Source organism: Callithrix jacchus, chromosome 4 (genome assembly GCF_049354715.1).
Source record: "Callithrix jacchus isolate 240 chromosome 4, calJac240_pri, whole genome shotgun sequence".
Classification (NCBI taxonomy): domain Eukaryota; kingdom Metazoa; phylum Chordata; class Mammalia; order Primates; family Cebidae; genus Callithrix; species Callithrix jacchus.
The window spans coordinates 87,108,091-87,124,078 of record NC_133505.1 but is presented as its reverse complement, the minus strand read 5'-3'; the positions used below and the strand labels follow the sequence as shown (position 1 = coordinate 87,124,078).

The following is a 15,988-nucleotide window of genomic DNA, read 5'->3' as shown; positions in this document are numbered from 1 at the left end:
CAACGACAATGCATTTGCATGCTTAGCGTGTTATGGCACAAATGTCTGCTAGAACCCTTCTGTCTTTCCCCTTCTATTGTCAGAAGCATTTTACATGTGTTTAGAGTGTGGGTCAGCCTTCATAAAGCTATGGCTTTCCTTGTGCTGCAAAGCTAACAGCAACAAGAATTCCATGACTGTTCCCACAGCTACTAATACCTTTCAGTGAGCATCTACTCTGTGCCAGGCACTGTAAGGGGCGCTTTGTTATATATCACTTCCTTTAGGCTCCCAACACCTTAATCTGTTTCTTGGAAACTTTGAGAAAGTGATTCTTCAAGAAAATATTATCATAGTCAAGCACATTTCGTAAATACTGAAAATTCTATGCTCTTCCTGGAAAGTCATACTATCTAATTAAAAAATAAAAGATCTTTAGAAGTCTTATATTAATTGAACAGTATTTTATTGACCTACATATCACTATGAAAGTCATCTCCATGATTAGCTTATTTATTTATTTAGTTCATGTTTGTGCTTAGCATCTGCTTATATTCTGCAGCCCTAACATTCTTTGGGACACATATTTTGACTCTATGTACTGAGTGCTACTTAAGATCAAGTAAAAGTTTGGTAAAAGTTTTGCATTCCAGACGTTATCTTCTTTACTGCTTTCCCTGTTGGATACTATTCATTGTTATGTCCTTGATTCATTTATACTGTGATAGGTTGGATTTCCTCCCTCATCACAGATCATTCTGCTGCTCATTATAAAAGCCACAGTTTCTACTATATATATCTATATCTACACACACACATACACACACACACACACACACACACACACAGAGAGAGAGAGAGAGAGAGAGAGAGAGAGAGAGTTAATCTGTATAGAATTTAGAGTTAATACTTTGGTTTTTAGTCTAAACTATCATGTTGAATTAATGAGATTTAATTTTTGTTAGAATTTTAAGCTATTGAATGAGGTGTAAAAATAATAATTAATATAATCATGTTTTATTCAAAGTGTACTTTTCCTTATGATATAATTTAAAATTTTTTTTTCAAAATGGGTATAATTTTGTCTAATCGTTTCTTAAGGTAGGAATTGCTGGGATTAAAATTAAAGGGAATAATAAAATAGCATTTTAAAGAGTTCGTTAGAACAGGCATATTATTCAATTTTTGTTTGAATAAAGCAAAGTCGTCTGGCACAGAGTAGGTATTCAATAAATACTTAATAAATGAATGAACTTCCATGCCATAACAAGAAAATTATAAGTTATAAAACCATAACTGACACATACATCTCTTGCCTAATCTCCTTAATAACTAGTCTAATGCTCTAGTTTCTTTTCTGTGTTAGAACTGGGCATTGAGAGTGTCTGAAAGTAGTCATCTAAATTATTATGCTTTTTATCTTTTTAAAAAAATGTCAAATTTTTCTTCTGAAAATTTCTGGAATGATGGCTGTCAGTAGGCAGATTTTAATTACTCTTATTTTTGTAGTAACTAGTAAAGAAAAAGTTATTCACTGACATTTGTTACATCATAAGGCTGACTTTATTCATGATCACTGCAATAGGTACAGGTTCCCTGGCAGTGGAATTTTGCAGTTGGGGAGAGTAACCAAGCTCAACTCTGAATACAGCATGAGCAAGTGGGAATTTATAGTCAAGGAGTAGGGTGGGAGTCAGGGGATGGAAAATTACTAAAAGAAAATATCAGGAATAAGAGGGATTCTGGCTAGACCAACCTAACAAGATTCTTGCTGAAGACAGGCCAGGGTGATCAGTCATCACCGGAGGGCAGGCAGAGGATGAGGAACCAGATATCAAGGGTGAAGCTTGTTGTTAAACTAACTTAGCAAGTCTCTTTGCTAAAACTAGATTTAACAAGGAAATGCACAGATGAGCCTATGGGAAGATTCAGAAGGCTGATAAATCTTCATCAAGCAGAGACTGTCAAAACTTGAAGATATTTTAAAACAGACCTTTTTGTTTGTTTGTTTGTTTCTTGTTATTAAAGCCAAAACTCTTTCCCATTTCTTTTATGTTTTCTTCTTAAGGCGTTTGATCAAATTCTTTATTTCTTAGGATTTCTTTATCTAGTCTCATAATTACATAGAACACTAAGATTTCTTTGGTCCATACTTTCCAGGAGCTACCAAAAGAATGGCTGAATTAAGAAATTACTAGACAACATAATACTCAAAGAAGACAATTTAATTCCTTGCGAAAATCATGTGAGTTAAGTTACTTTTATAATTGTACAAAATAATAGGTATTTGAGAGTTGTGAAAAGTCTAGATAAAGGTATTATTCAGCCACACTGCGGTGATCTTGCTTTCTCCCCAAGTTACACCTTTCTGATGCTGAATTTAGTTCAAGAACTGCACGTGGGAATCAATGTTGTAAAGAAAATAGTATAACTATTATTGCAAAAGTTCTTCCAAGATGGTGGTGTCAATGCAGATATAACAGGGAAAGATATGACAGTATTTTGATAGAAAATCTAAATAACAATTGCTTGCCCTCTTCAGAAGCAATAAGGGCAAAGGAAAATGTGTAGAGATTTGCAACATTTGCCTTTGCCAGTGGAGCCACCGACTTCTCACAAGAATTCATGTCTTCAGCTAAATACATTGGAAACTTCATCTAATGTGTACACATGGTGGGAAGTAGGGGATACCTGTGTGTTTACCTATGTGTGATCTCCTCTCATCAATTTGTGCCTCGTGAAACACCTCAAAATGCAACATGATCATTGTTTAAGAAGCACATTTTGGGCTGGGTGTGGTGGCTCAAGCCTGTAATCCCAGCACTTTGGGAGGCCGAGGTGGGTGGATCATGAGGTCAAGAGATCGAGACCATCCTGGGCGGAGGTTGCAGTGAGCCAAGATCGCGCCATTGCACTCCAGCCTGGGTAACAAGAGCGAAACTCTGTTTCAAAAAAAAAAAAAAGAAGCACATTTTGTAGGGTAATTTGTTACTACATTTGCACGTAATATTAACAAAGTTGTTGCAAGTCATTATAAGAGATCTATATGTAGCTAAAAATTCAGCAATTTTGATGAAACCGAATGCTCATAGAGTCCAAAGAATGCTTAAATCATTCCTTGACAAGCATAAGCTTATTCACCCTAGGATGTGAGTTGAAACTTGACCATCTCTGGCTGCAGTTCCATTCATTGCTGAGAGGTTGCACGTGTTAAAATCTTCTTTATGCTGAGTTGCCATCTCTATCTCTATCTCTGTAACTCCCATCATCCTCTGCCCTTCAGGGACACAAAGAACAAATTTAATTTCCATTCTGTCTTACAGCTGGCCGTTCAATTATTCATTCATTTATTCAACAGGCCTTTATTGAGTAACAGTCATATGTAGGCACTGAGGACTCAAAGGTCAAAAATACCAAACTATGTTCTTAGGAATGTCATGGTCTATCATGACATCCCTGTGTAATAGCTCTTTCACAGGGCAAAAACTCCTTGTTCTTTTTGCTATTTTTCATGTGTCATAGTACCAGACTTCCTCACTATTCTTCTCTTTGAATGAGTTAGAATTTATTAAAGTTCTCAAATAATGGAGTCCTGGCTGAACACAACTCTATAGGTATTTCTTGACCAGAGCAGAAAACACAAACTCTTACAACTCACATTTTGAATGCTCTGATGCTATTATGTAACCAAAATTGCTTGTCAGTCACCACACACATGACAGTGGTGACTTTGTTTTCAATTTATTGAATTAAATCTGAAATCATTACCCTGCCTTTAAGCCCCTGCCGAATCTACTTGTAATTTATCACCCCCATATGAATGAATTCATTGTGCATTTTCTTTATTACACATCTTTGTCATGTTCTTCTCTCTTAGAACAACCCCAAATGTCCCATGGTGGCCTCTTTTAAAAGTAAATATTTTAAAAGGATAATCTTTGATGACTTTTTGTTCAGGAAACGTCTTCAGTCTCTCCCTGCCATGTGGCAGGTGTGGAAGAACGCCTGTCAAATTAGTTGAAAGTGTACTATGAGGCCAGGTGTGGTGGCTCACACCTATAATCTCAGCACTCTGGGAGGCCAAGGCAGGCAGATCACAAGGTCAAGATTTCAAGATCAGCCTGACCAATATAGTAAAACTCTATCTCTATTAAAAAAATATAAAAATTAGCTGGGCATGGTGACAGGCATCTGTAGTCTCAGCTACTTAGGAGGCTGAGGCAGAAGAATCGCTGGAACCCAGGAAGCAGAGGTTGCAGTGCGCTGAGATCATGCCACTACACTCCAGTCTGGGCAACAGAGAGAGACTTCATCTCAAAAAAAAAAAAAAAAAGAAAGAAAGAAAAGAAAAAAAATGTGTACTATGAATCAGATATGGCTAGATATTGAATAGCATGTATTGTATTAGGATATAAATCAGAATTTATACAATCAGTTAATTCCTATGGTAACTGTGTGAAAAGAAATAAATTTTATTAATACAGACAATAAAACTAAGGCCTTTATTGCTTTCTTCTCTGTAACTGCTGCTGCTGACACTGATTAGTTTTGTAGGAATAAATATGCTGTACCATACATGTTGCTAGGGAGAAGTTTGTTACTTTAACACCTGATCCAGGAGATCCTTTTATGGAGGCATCTGTCTCTGTTTAGGAAAATTTCCTAATAGATTACTTGGGGAAGATGACGAGGTTATTAAGGCATGCTTTAGAAGAAGCACTGAAATAAAGAAAGAATTACTCAAAAAGGTTAAGGAGAATTGAGCTTCAGTGGTAATCAGGAGAAAGAGGAGAGGGAAGGAGACAGAATGTGATGGGAAAACTAAAAAACAAAAATTAGCCAGGTGTGGTGGCATGTGCTTGTAATCTCAGCTACTTGGGAGGCTGAGACAGGAGAATTGCTTGAACCTGGGAGGCAGAGGTTGCAATGAGCCAAGACTGCACCATTGCACTCCAGCCTGGGTGCCAGAGCGAGACTCCATCTCCAAAAACAAAACAAAACAAAACAAAACAAAATGAATGTGATGGGAAAGTGGGAAACTGGAGCAAAATCACCAGAGCAAAGTAGCTGAAGGACTTATGAGCCTAGGGATCTCTTCAACTCCATGGTCAAGTTCTGTGCAGTGTGATTTTATGACATAACGGTCCTTGCCCCATTGCCACAGACCTTCAGTAATGTTGGTAATATGCTAATGCCTTGTGTGAGTGATGTTTCAGTTGAACTCAAGGACAAGAGACTCTATTCAAAATCTGGACAGAGCAGAGTGGAAGGATGGCAGTGACATAATTCAGCAAGAACAAGATATCAGAAGAGAAATCCTCAGAATAGGAGTTCCCTCAAATTAATCCTTCTTTATAGGAACTCTGAAAGGACAGAGTGACCCCAGCAAACATATGGGTTACATTTACATTTCTGCCTGCCAACTAGACATGAGGCAACTTGAGTGTAAAGACTGTGTATTCAATTTTGGAGTCCCTTGTGTATAGCCCTCAGATTTCTTCATTGCCTGGTTTGGTTTATTTTCCATTTCCAGTTTCATTCTCAGTGACTTTTGAGTTGTAATTCAAATGTTTATCATTTCCAGGGAAATTTCTCATCTGCTACACGTATAAGGCCACTTTTCTGACACATTGTTTACACAAATACAATATGCTTTTCATTAGTAAATGTGAAAAACACTCAAATATGCCATTTCTAATCAATTCTGATTTTCTAGGTATTTTATGTCATTTAGTTTAATATCAGTATTATTTCCCCTGTTTCAGTCCTGGAATTTAGACACATTTTATATGGAGGCTAACCTGAAATTTCTTACCATTTAGATCTTCTTAGAAGTAATACTAACTTGCAAAATATAGTAGTAATAGAAATCTACTGCATAACTCAAGCATTTATGAATGTACATTATAAGGTCACAGCACATAATGTTATGCTTTGTGATCTATGTCATTGTCAATCTGAACTTATAAAGATTAATTTTGAGAACTAGTTTACTATTTACATTTCATAGCAGGTAGAATGGCTGTTGTTCTCCTGCTGGCAATGTAAAAATGATTTATTTCTGTATTTTTTATGGTCAGAGGTTTTAACTTAAATGCTTGAATGGGAAACTCAAATGTAGTGAAGGCACTGAATTGACGAAAATCAGTTTATGGTAAGATAAACATATCAAAACTTGCCATTCATGAATTTATACTTAGACCTACAGAAATAATTTTAAAATTGTATCTGCACAAATTATTGTTCTAATTATTTTCCACTTAGCAGAATACTGAGTGGTGAGCAGGTGGTCAGAATAGTGGGGCTAGGATCAGGAACACATAGCTTTTGGCTGTGACCCTGTCACTAAGCAGCCGAATGAACTTGAACACCTTTCTAGGTTACAGTTTGCTTGCTTTTAACATGAGAGGGGATTTTGTGGTGTCTGTCACTCAATGCTAATAATGTTTATAATTCTCATTTATAATTCTTCATGGGAATGAAAGTTATTTCCCAAATGTGAAAAGTGAAAGCTCGTAACAGCAAGGATTTCATTTAAAGGAAATACTTCTGAGCATGTTGATAAAATATTAAAGAACTAAGCCAAGATGTTCTGCTCATTATAAAAGTGGACGTCACTAGTTCCAGTGGTATATTATTTTCAGTGGATAAAATATATCTCATATGCTGGACTTTTCATGGCTGGACACCGTATCTTCTGGAAGGGCATTTATTTATTTTTTATTGTGGTTATTTTCATTTTACACTAACACACAAGACTGTAACTCCAAGGAGAATTGCAGAGAGAAGGAGAGAAAGCTCCTGATCCACAGAGGGCATCATTAAGTAGGACAGGCCAAGACATCATTTTTGGCTTGTGCTTTGGTACTTGACCACTCCTTTTTCTGTGTGGGGAAGTTTTTTTTGGCACTTATCCTTTTTTTTTTTATTCCCAAGTCTTTTTTCTCCTCTTTAGGGTTTAAAAGAAAATTATTCAATTTCATCTTGTCTGGCCAACTCACAGAGAGCATTTTCCTTGAATAATTGCCTTTGCAGTCAGTTCAATGTGGTGTAGTTCCTTTGGAAAAATCCCTTTAGTGGCTTCCAGTGGGAAAAAGCCCATTCCTCAAAGACAAAGGACTAAAAGAGCCAGTGAGAAAATCTCCCAGATGATTTGTAGTTTCCAAAGGAACAAATAGATACATTCTGTAGTTTTAGAAAGGAAATGGGAAGTTAATGGGTTAGGAATGGGGATTCTTTTCTTGAAATACATAATCTGTGATTTAAATAAAATGTTAATGTGTAAAAAACAAAAAGATCATAATGATGCATCTTGGCTCTCATATTTTTTTCCTTCCTTTTCTTTCTTTTCTATCTGATATGGTTTGGCTATGTCCCTACCCAAATCTCATCTTGAATTGTAGCTCCCATAATTCCCACATGTCCTGGGAGGGTGGGTTTAATTGAATCATGGGGGTGGGTCTTTCCTGTGCTGTTCTCATGATAGTGAATAAGTCTCATGAGATGTGATGGTTTTATAAAGTGTAGTTCCTCTGAACACGCTCTCTTGCCTGCTACCATGTAAGATATTACTTTACTCCTCCTTTGCCTTCAGCCATGATTTTGAGGTCTCCCCAGCCATGTGGAACTGAGTCCATTAAACGTCCTTTTCTTTATAAATTACCCAGTCTCAGGTACGTCTTTATTAGCAGTGTGAGAACAGGCTAATAAACTATTAAGAACTTAGTGGTGTTAAATATAATTCTATTAAATTTATATAAGTATATTTATATAGGACATAAGCTTTGGTGTTAATATATGGAATACTGGTAGGACATTATATAGGATATTATATAGGACTGCTAGACAAGGTTGCCTTTTATATGTTAGGGTTTAAGCATGGAGAGAAGTAATAAAAATGAGGGCTTTATTTTACTTGTTCACTATTTGACATCCAACTTCCAGGATAGCATAAAGATTTAATTTTTATACCCTAAGCTCCATTCTGATTAGTCTGCTTTATTGATTTTGTGTATCCAAGAGGTGAGGAGCAATGCCAAAGATTTGATCACTAATGACTGGCAACATGGCTGACTTGAGGCACAAAGGTATTTTTATATAGTAGCATGTTTTGATATGCATTACCCAATCAGTTGCTTCAGACCTTTACTCCTGTTTGTTTGTGTACACTTAGTCACTGATTTTAAAATGTGATCTTTTTTCAATGTTTGAGAATCATGACTATAAAGTCTTTCTGAGGACTTCAGGAAAATTTTCAATATTCAGACAATTCAGATTAGTTCTGGAGCATTTATTTTATTGCACAGGGTTGATTCTCAAGGGTCCTTAAAGCATGTGAGTTTTGTGCTGGAAGGCAGCATCATTTTTGCCCACAGCTGATATTTGGGTCAGTTTTCAAGCTGCTTTATTTCTTTAGATCCTGATTATTGGAACATTTTAAAAGCACTGTCTAGAAGTAGTCTGGGATCAAACAAAAAGTTAATTTTTAAGTCTCAGTAGAACTACTGTGCTCATCTTATTTAAGTCAATTTAATTCAACAACTATCAGTTGTCATATAATGCATAGGCTTTGCAGGATATGAAAAAGAAAAAGATGTGTAAAATAAAATAATTGTGTATTAGTCAGGACTCCTTTTATTGCAAAGCTCAGAAACATAATCTGACTAGTGTATACCAAAAGATTTCTCAGCAATTAAAGGAAAGGTAAAGTTAATTAATCATGGGCAGGACAGACACACAACTGGATCATCTAAGATTCAAGAACAAGTAGAAGCAATAAATTGATGGGACATTTCATCATTACTTCTTATCTCTGCTTCACTCTGTACCTTAGTCTTATATATTCTTTCAAAAGATTGGTTTAATTCACATGAAGCCGAGCACGAATAGCTCTAAAACATCACAAGTTATTGCTCCTATCACTAGAGTATGGTGATTCACTTTCTTATTTCCTGGTCAAAAATAACGAACAGAACTCCCAGTGTGGATTATGTATACTCTAGGTGTATACAGGGTTGTATATGAAGGTGGTAGTTGATACTGAATCTGCAACTGACCTTAGATCCTTTGCCCCTTTATAAGTTTGTATTTTAATAGCCACAGAAGGGCAGGTAACGCAGACCTGGTCCTGTGTGAAATGTGGGCTGTCGAACTGAGACACATGCTCAGTGAAAGGTATCAGGGCAGGAAAAAAAATGCCTTTGGAAAAGAGAGACGAGAATGAACTGAATTTAAGCCTCCGTGTTGGTGATTGAGTTTGTACTTCCGGCATAGTTTACAAAACTCAGACTTAAAAACTAACCTAAAATTATTCCCTGGGTTTCTAGCATTCTGAATATCTTGACATAAGCAAAAACAAGTATTTTCTTGCTGAATACACAAGCCAGGTATTGCAGGATTCCTACAGATAGAGTCTAGCTAAACATGAACCTATCATCCAAAATTACAAATAGTCTGAGCAAATAAATTATGCAAATCAGAGTCAGGAGAATAAAAGGAAAAGAAAAACAAATAGCAGAAATTAACCTTGTAGATCCTCAGATGTTGAGGATAGGGTATAGAATATAAAATAAACTTGTTTTAAAATTTTTACATAAACAGAAAAGGAATTAAAAATAATAATAGATAATATTTACAAAAATAGGCAGATCTGAAAAAAATTCCAGACAGAACTTTTAGAAACATATATCTTTGATATTAAAAGCTAAATGGGTGGGTTGACAGAATATTGACACAGGTGAAGAGATAATTAGCAAACTGGAAAATATAGCCAAAGAAATTACCCAGATTTCAACACAGGGAGACCAAAAGATGAAAAATAAATAAGGATGATAAAAGACATGGAGAATAATCTAAGAAACTGTATCATTAGTCTAACTGTTATTTTAGAAAGAGAGAAGAGTAAGCATGGGGAAACCCAGTTATTCAGAATTGATGGAAGACATGTCCTCAGATTCAGGAGACTGAAAACATTGCATGGAAACTGATAAACAATGAAGACAAAGAAAAGACTTTAAAAGAAAGGACAGTTGAATAAGTTTTAAAGAAAAAATAAGTAGTATCATATCAAACTTCTTATCAGTAACAATACAGACTGAAGACATTGAAATAATATTGCAAAGTTTTAGAATATTTGATCATAAAAATGTTGAGAGAAAATAAATGTCAAACCTTATTTATATATAAAGCTCAACCACAACTCAAGAGGATTGTCTTCATGAAAGAAGAAAGTAAGTTATCCCAAAGGAAGGTCTGAGACTCAAGCAAGGATGATGAACAAATGGGCAAATACATAGAAATGTATAAATTTAAATTAATAAATTATTTAAAAAGGATCATGTAAGATTCAAGAACAAGTAGAAGCAATAAATTGCCAGAACATTTTGTCATTTATGTGGGAATAAATTGCCAGAACACTGTGTCATTTATGTCTGTATATACACATATATGACTACACATAAATACATAAAACAATTAAATATCTCATAAGAATAATAAAATAAATAGTTAAAAAGCTGAATGGGAATGAGATAAATTGGGAGGGTGTTAATACAAATTTAGATTTTCAAAAGCCCTATATTATTTAAGAAGAGGTTAGAAATACAGTATACATCACACTTTGATTTATATTTATCTTAAGTAGTAAGATTAACTACTAAAGGAATAGAAATAGAGTGCATCTCTTTCAATTCATTAGAGAAAACTTCATAGGAAGGGAGAAAAGAAGAAAGAAAAAAGTATAAATAAAATAAGCAACATAAAATATCGTTCTGTAATTCTAAAAATAAGTTTAATCTGAGAATACCAACAATCTCAATAAATGTAATTAAATAAAATTTAACAATTAAATGCAGAGATTTTTCAGATTAGACAAAAATAGATTTCTGCTATTTATTACTTATAAGTATCACAAATAAAATACAGGATATAGAAATACTGGCTATAAAAAGTGGAATACTAACCAAAAGTTTGATACAGCTGGTGTGGTATTAAACAAAATAGTCACTAAAGCAAAAGCATTGTTGACGTTTTAATTTACCAGAAAGATGTAACAACCAAACTTGTATGCATCTAATAATATTGATTTCACCTAAAGCAAAAAGTAACAGACCTAGAGAAAGATATTGACAAACTCAATATCATAGTGTGAGATTGTAATATGTCTCCCTACCTAAGCAATATAAGAAAGACCAAAAATTAAAAACAATGGAGAATATTTGAATAATAATAAGCTTCCTTAAAGACTGTTTATAGAACTCTGCACCCATCAAGAATATAATTTCTTCTTATATATATATAACAGTTATAAAAATTGACTACATGTTAGGCTATAAATATCCTAATATCAAAGAATAAATATGAATGTATCAGTATTATAGTCTTGACATCATATAGTCTTATATGTTTGAAACAAAAAGTCTAAGTACTTAAAAATTAAAGCAAAGTCTGTAATAAAAACTCGAGAATACTAATAAGTAAATGGTAATGAAATTATTACTAATCAAAACTTGTGGGATATAGTTGAAGTTAGAGAAAAATTCATAGCCTTAAATACTTACATTACAAAATGATAACATAGAAATATTGAAACGCTCAGGGTATATCTTAGAATTTGAAAAAATAAAATGAAAACAAAGCACCAAAAAAGTAGAAAGAAGAAAATAAGCAAGAATTTATGAACTAGAAGAAAGGATAGGCAAAAAAGAATCAACAAAGCAAAACATAGTTTATTTAAAAATTTAATAATACCAATTAAACATGACCTTGGCTAGTTTGTATAGCACAAAAACATTAAGCAATATTTGGAATGAAAAATAGGAAACAGATAAATATATTGGCTATATTATAAAATATACAACTTATAATGTTGAAAATTTGAAAACTTAGATAAAATAGATACTTTTCTAGAACGATAAAATGTGTCATTTCCCAGTGCCTCTGGCAGCCCTCCTCAAGGACCTCTGTTAGGCAAGGCAGAAATCACCACTAAAGAACGTACTCATGTAACTGAATACCACTTGTTCCCCGATAACCTATGGAAATAATTTTTTTAAAAAAGGGAGCCATGCAGCTAAAGACAGAAAGAGAGAGGGAGAGAAACAGAGAGAGTGGGCAGGGGAGAGGGGCTCTCTTTGATAAAAACAAAAGCAAACCAATATTGAAATCTGGCAACTGTTCATTGATTTCCTATTGCTAATGTAGAGTGTATATGTATGTGATATTTTAAGAATATGGTAAAATCTAGCTATAAAGAAACATATTTGTACATATACTGGGGAAATGACAAGCCTAATCACAATGCCTTTAATATAATTTTCTATGACTGAACACGTTATACAGATATTTATTCTGGCAACAACATAATAAAAGGATTCAAATAAAGAAAGATAAAATGTGTCCAAACTGACTCAAGAAGCAATATAAAATCAAAACAACCTTATAATTATTAAATAAAAGGGAATCAATAGTTGACAGTATTATGGGGTTGTCCAGAACTACATTGTTTTCCACAGAGAACCTAGTGAAAGGTGGAGGTGGTGCCATATGTGGTTTCTTAGCTCTATTTTATTTGGGGTAAAAGCTCAGGAGAGACTAGTGAGAAGACTTTACCTCACACGACTATGTGTGAGGTAGGGAAAATACAATTTGAATTCTATATTAAAAGATTAAATTTAGCATACATCCTTGAGAGAAGACTTCCTAATGCAGCTCTGTTGCTTTTCCTGGTAGTTCCCATCAAGACAATAAATACTATAGCATATGTAAGTTTTCTTAAAGATTTCAACACCTTAATGGAATCATGGGCTGGAAAAAGAGAGAAACAAACTTTCCTCATACCATATGTAATTTTTCCTGACTAGGCTGCTGCTGACCCTGATCTTACTGCAAAACATTGTACCTAACCAGAATGGGGAGCAGAACAGAGTCAACTTTTGCGGAAACAGGTAATTTGCAATTCTTATTCTCTGATAGGTTTGTTCATATTTTTTGGCCATTTACTTCTGGATTTATTATTTCTTAATTTATATGATAAATTTTTTCTATCAATGATATTGGAAATATTTTTCCAGTCTACCATTTGTAAACATTTGCCACAATATAAATATATAAATATGTCAAAAGTTTTCTCCTTTGTGGTTTTGAAATTTCTGTTTTAAAAAGTTCTCCTTTAGCCCAAAGAAAAAAGATGATAACACAAACTGATATGAAGATGATCTAGTGGCCAGTGGGTACTTTGACCTACTGCTGGACAAGGTATTTCTAGGCAGGGGATATTTTACTGGACTTGCCAAATTATACCCAATATACTCCTATCTACCCAAACCAAGCTTAACCATGCACTGACCATTGCCATGGACTTAGTATCCACAAAGCTCTTTTGACTTCTTCACTTTAAATTGTATATTCATAAGCAAAAGTTGAAAGAGTTATTCTAAATCTTTAACCTTGCTTTCAGTCATGGTGTATGTAGTAGCTTTTTACATATTTCTTAAATAACCTCTTTAAATTTGCAGACATTTTCTTCCTGGTTTTAAATTTTTTTAACTGCATGTTAATTTTCTTTTTTATATATTCTCCAGATAATCTATAAGACCAATCTATTTGTCACCTTCATGTTTTGAGTACTAAGAACATACAATGGGCAGTAACCCCTGTGGAACAGTTTTCAAGACAGAAACGATAAAGTAGAGTTACATAAAGGTTAGTGCTGTAAAATAAGATCTCTTTTTATTTTGTCTTTATCTTTTTAAAATTTTGTCCTTATCTTTAGAGACTTTGAAATGTGTGAATGTTACTTACTAAAATTCATCCGATCGTATCTGAGCATATAGCTGGGTGACCTCCATATGAAGTCATTTTTAAATGGTTATTGATTAACTAATCTGAAAAGATTAGTTTAATTTAATTAAAAAATGCATTATAGCTACTAAATATGCATATTTGTTAAAAGTATATTTTTGACTATGAAAAAATTCCACTTCAGTATAGTACACACATTTGTCACAATTAGAGATTAATTATTTTTACCCCAAATCAGTCTCTGGCAATTTTCAGATTTGGTGATAGCTCCTTTGAATCTTGAAACTGGACCCAAACAGTTTTTTCTTATCCGGATTTTCTATTTCCTCCTCCCCCTTCTCCTTCTCCTCCTCTTCCTCATCTTCCTCTTCCACCTCCAAAACATTTCTTGTGGACTTTGCTGCTTCTCCTTCACTGAAAGTATGGCACTCGTTTTTTCCTTAGAAATGTAGAAATGTTCCTGGGCAGAAATATGTCCATCTGTTTGTCTTTCTGATTCAAAATGGCAAGCAGAAGCTCTAGAGTTCGGACGCATTTACCTTTACGTAGCTCGCCTGCATTTGTGGAGTCAATCTCATTTCCTCCAAAGGAATTGACCTAAAACTGCAGTGAGTATTCAGCTGGAACGGGAGCACTGGCAAGGAAGCCTCTGCCTCAGGGAGCAGCCTGCTTAGCTTCAAAAGCCAAATGAAGGGTACCTAGGCTGTGACCCAGGATCCCAGGTTTGAATTTGTTAGTTTCCAGAAAGGCGATCCATTGTGATTGATATGATTCTCTGAAAATAAATTTTGACTCATGGAATTTCTTTTATTTTTACATGCAAGTTGAGTTCAGCTTTATGGAATGTAATAGTAGAGCTAATTTAAGTTTTCTGCCACACATCCTTAATTCCACAGGATAGTTTTTCAAATAATATGTGTAGTCCATGTATTGAAACTGTAACCACTTTAGAGATCTTCCTGTTTTATTTTTTTCATTTAAAGTTTGCTTATACTAATTCCTTTCAATAATTTAGGACGATATGATATTTAAGCAAAGGCAAAGAACACAATGCTTAGCATTTTTTCCTAAGTCTGAATGGATAAAGGGGAGCTATGTCAGAAGGAATATTTTAACACTATGTGTCATGTACGTCACATTTTAGTTCAAATTAATAATAGCTTTGCTTATCTGTCAGAACATTTTGTTGGACGTAAACAACATTACATCCTCTGATTATTGGGAACGGTCTAGCTGGGTGTCATGTTTCATTTGGTTTGGTTTTTCAGCAGCATTCACTCAAAAGGCATTATTAAGAAAGTGAAAAGACCACATACAGAATGGGAGAGAATATTTATAGTTCATATATATGATAAAGGACTTGTATCAATATAAGTCCTTTTATAAAATAACTTACAACTTGATAATAAACAAATTGAAAAATGTACAAAAGATTTGAATGGACAGTTCTTCATGGAAGACATACAAATGACCAACATGTACATAAAAATATTTCAACATCATTGTCATTAGAGAAATAAAATTAAACCCACAATGAGAGACCACATCAGACACACTAGGATGACTATAATGAAAAAAGACAGGTAATAACAAACCTTGATGAGGATGTGGAGAAACTGAAACCCTCATACGTTGCTGGTGTGAATGTAAATTCATGCAGCTGCTTTAGAGAACAGTTCAGCAATGCCCCAAAATTAATCATGGAGTTGCCATATGACTAAGCAATTCCAATCCTAGGCATGTGCTCAAGAAAAATGTCCACATAAAAATTATACAACTGTTTACAGCAGTATTATTCACAGTATTCAATAAATGGAAACGACCCAAATGTCCAAATGATGAGCAGATAAATAAAAGTGGTGTATCTGTACAATGAAATATTATTTAGCCATAACAAGGAATGAAATGCTGATATATGCTATGACATGGATGAATTTTTAAAAAATATGCTAAGCAAAAGAAGCCAATAACAAAAGGCCACGTATATATATTAATGCATTTACATAAAAATCCAGAATAAACAAATTCATAGAGACAGATTAGTGGTTTTCAGGGGCTGTAGGGAGTGATTGCTAATTGTTGCATCATTTCTTTCTAGGTAATAAAACTTTCTGGAATTAGATAGTGGTGATGATTGCATAGTTCTGTGAATATATTAAAAACCCCAAATTATCTACTTTTTAAAAAGTGAATTTAAAGGTATGTAGAT

The 15,988-nt window shown here is 34.2% G+C and overlaps 1 long non-coding RNA gene across 5 annotated transcripts in view; it reads left to right on the top strand.

Moving 5' to 3' along the window:
- The window catches only part of LOC103792522 (uncharacterized), a 75,811-nt gene that overhangs the window by 23,082 nt on the left and 36,741 nt on the right, over nucleotides 1–15,988 (top strand). For all 5 annotated transcript variants that reach the window (XR_013534853.1, XR_013534851.1, XR_013534852.1 and 2 more), the window contains 3 exons: nucleotides 2,140–2,224; nucleotides 12,840–12,923; nucleotides 13,560–13,680. This is a non-coding gene — a long non-coding RNA (uncharacterized LOC103792522). The remainder of the gene's footprint in view (nucleotides 1–2,139; nucleotides 2,225–12,839; nucleotides 12,924–13,559; nucleotides 13,681–15,988) is intronic.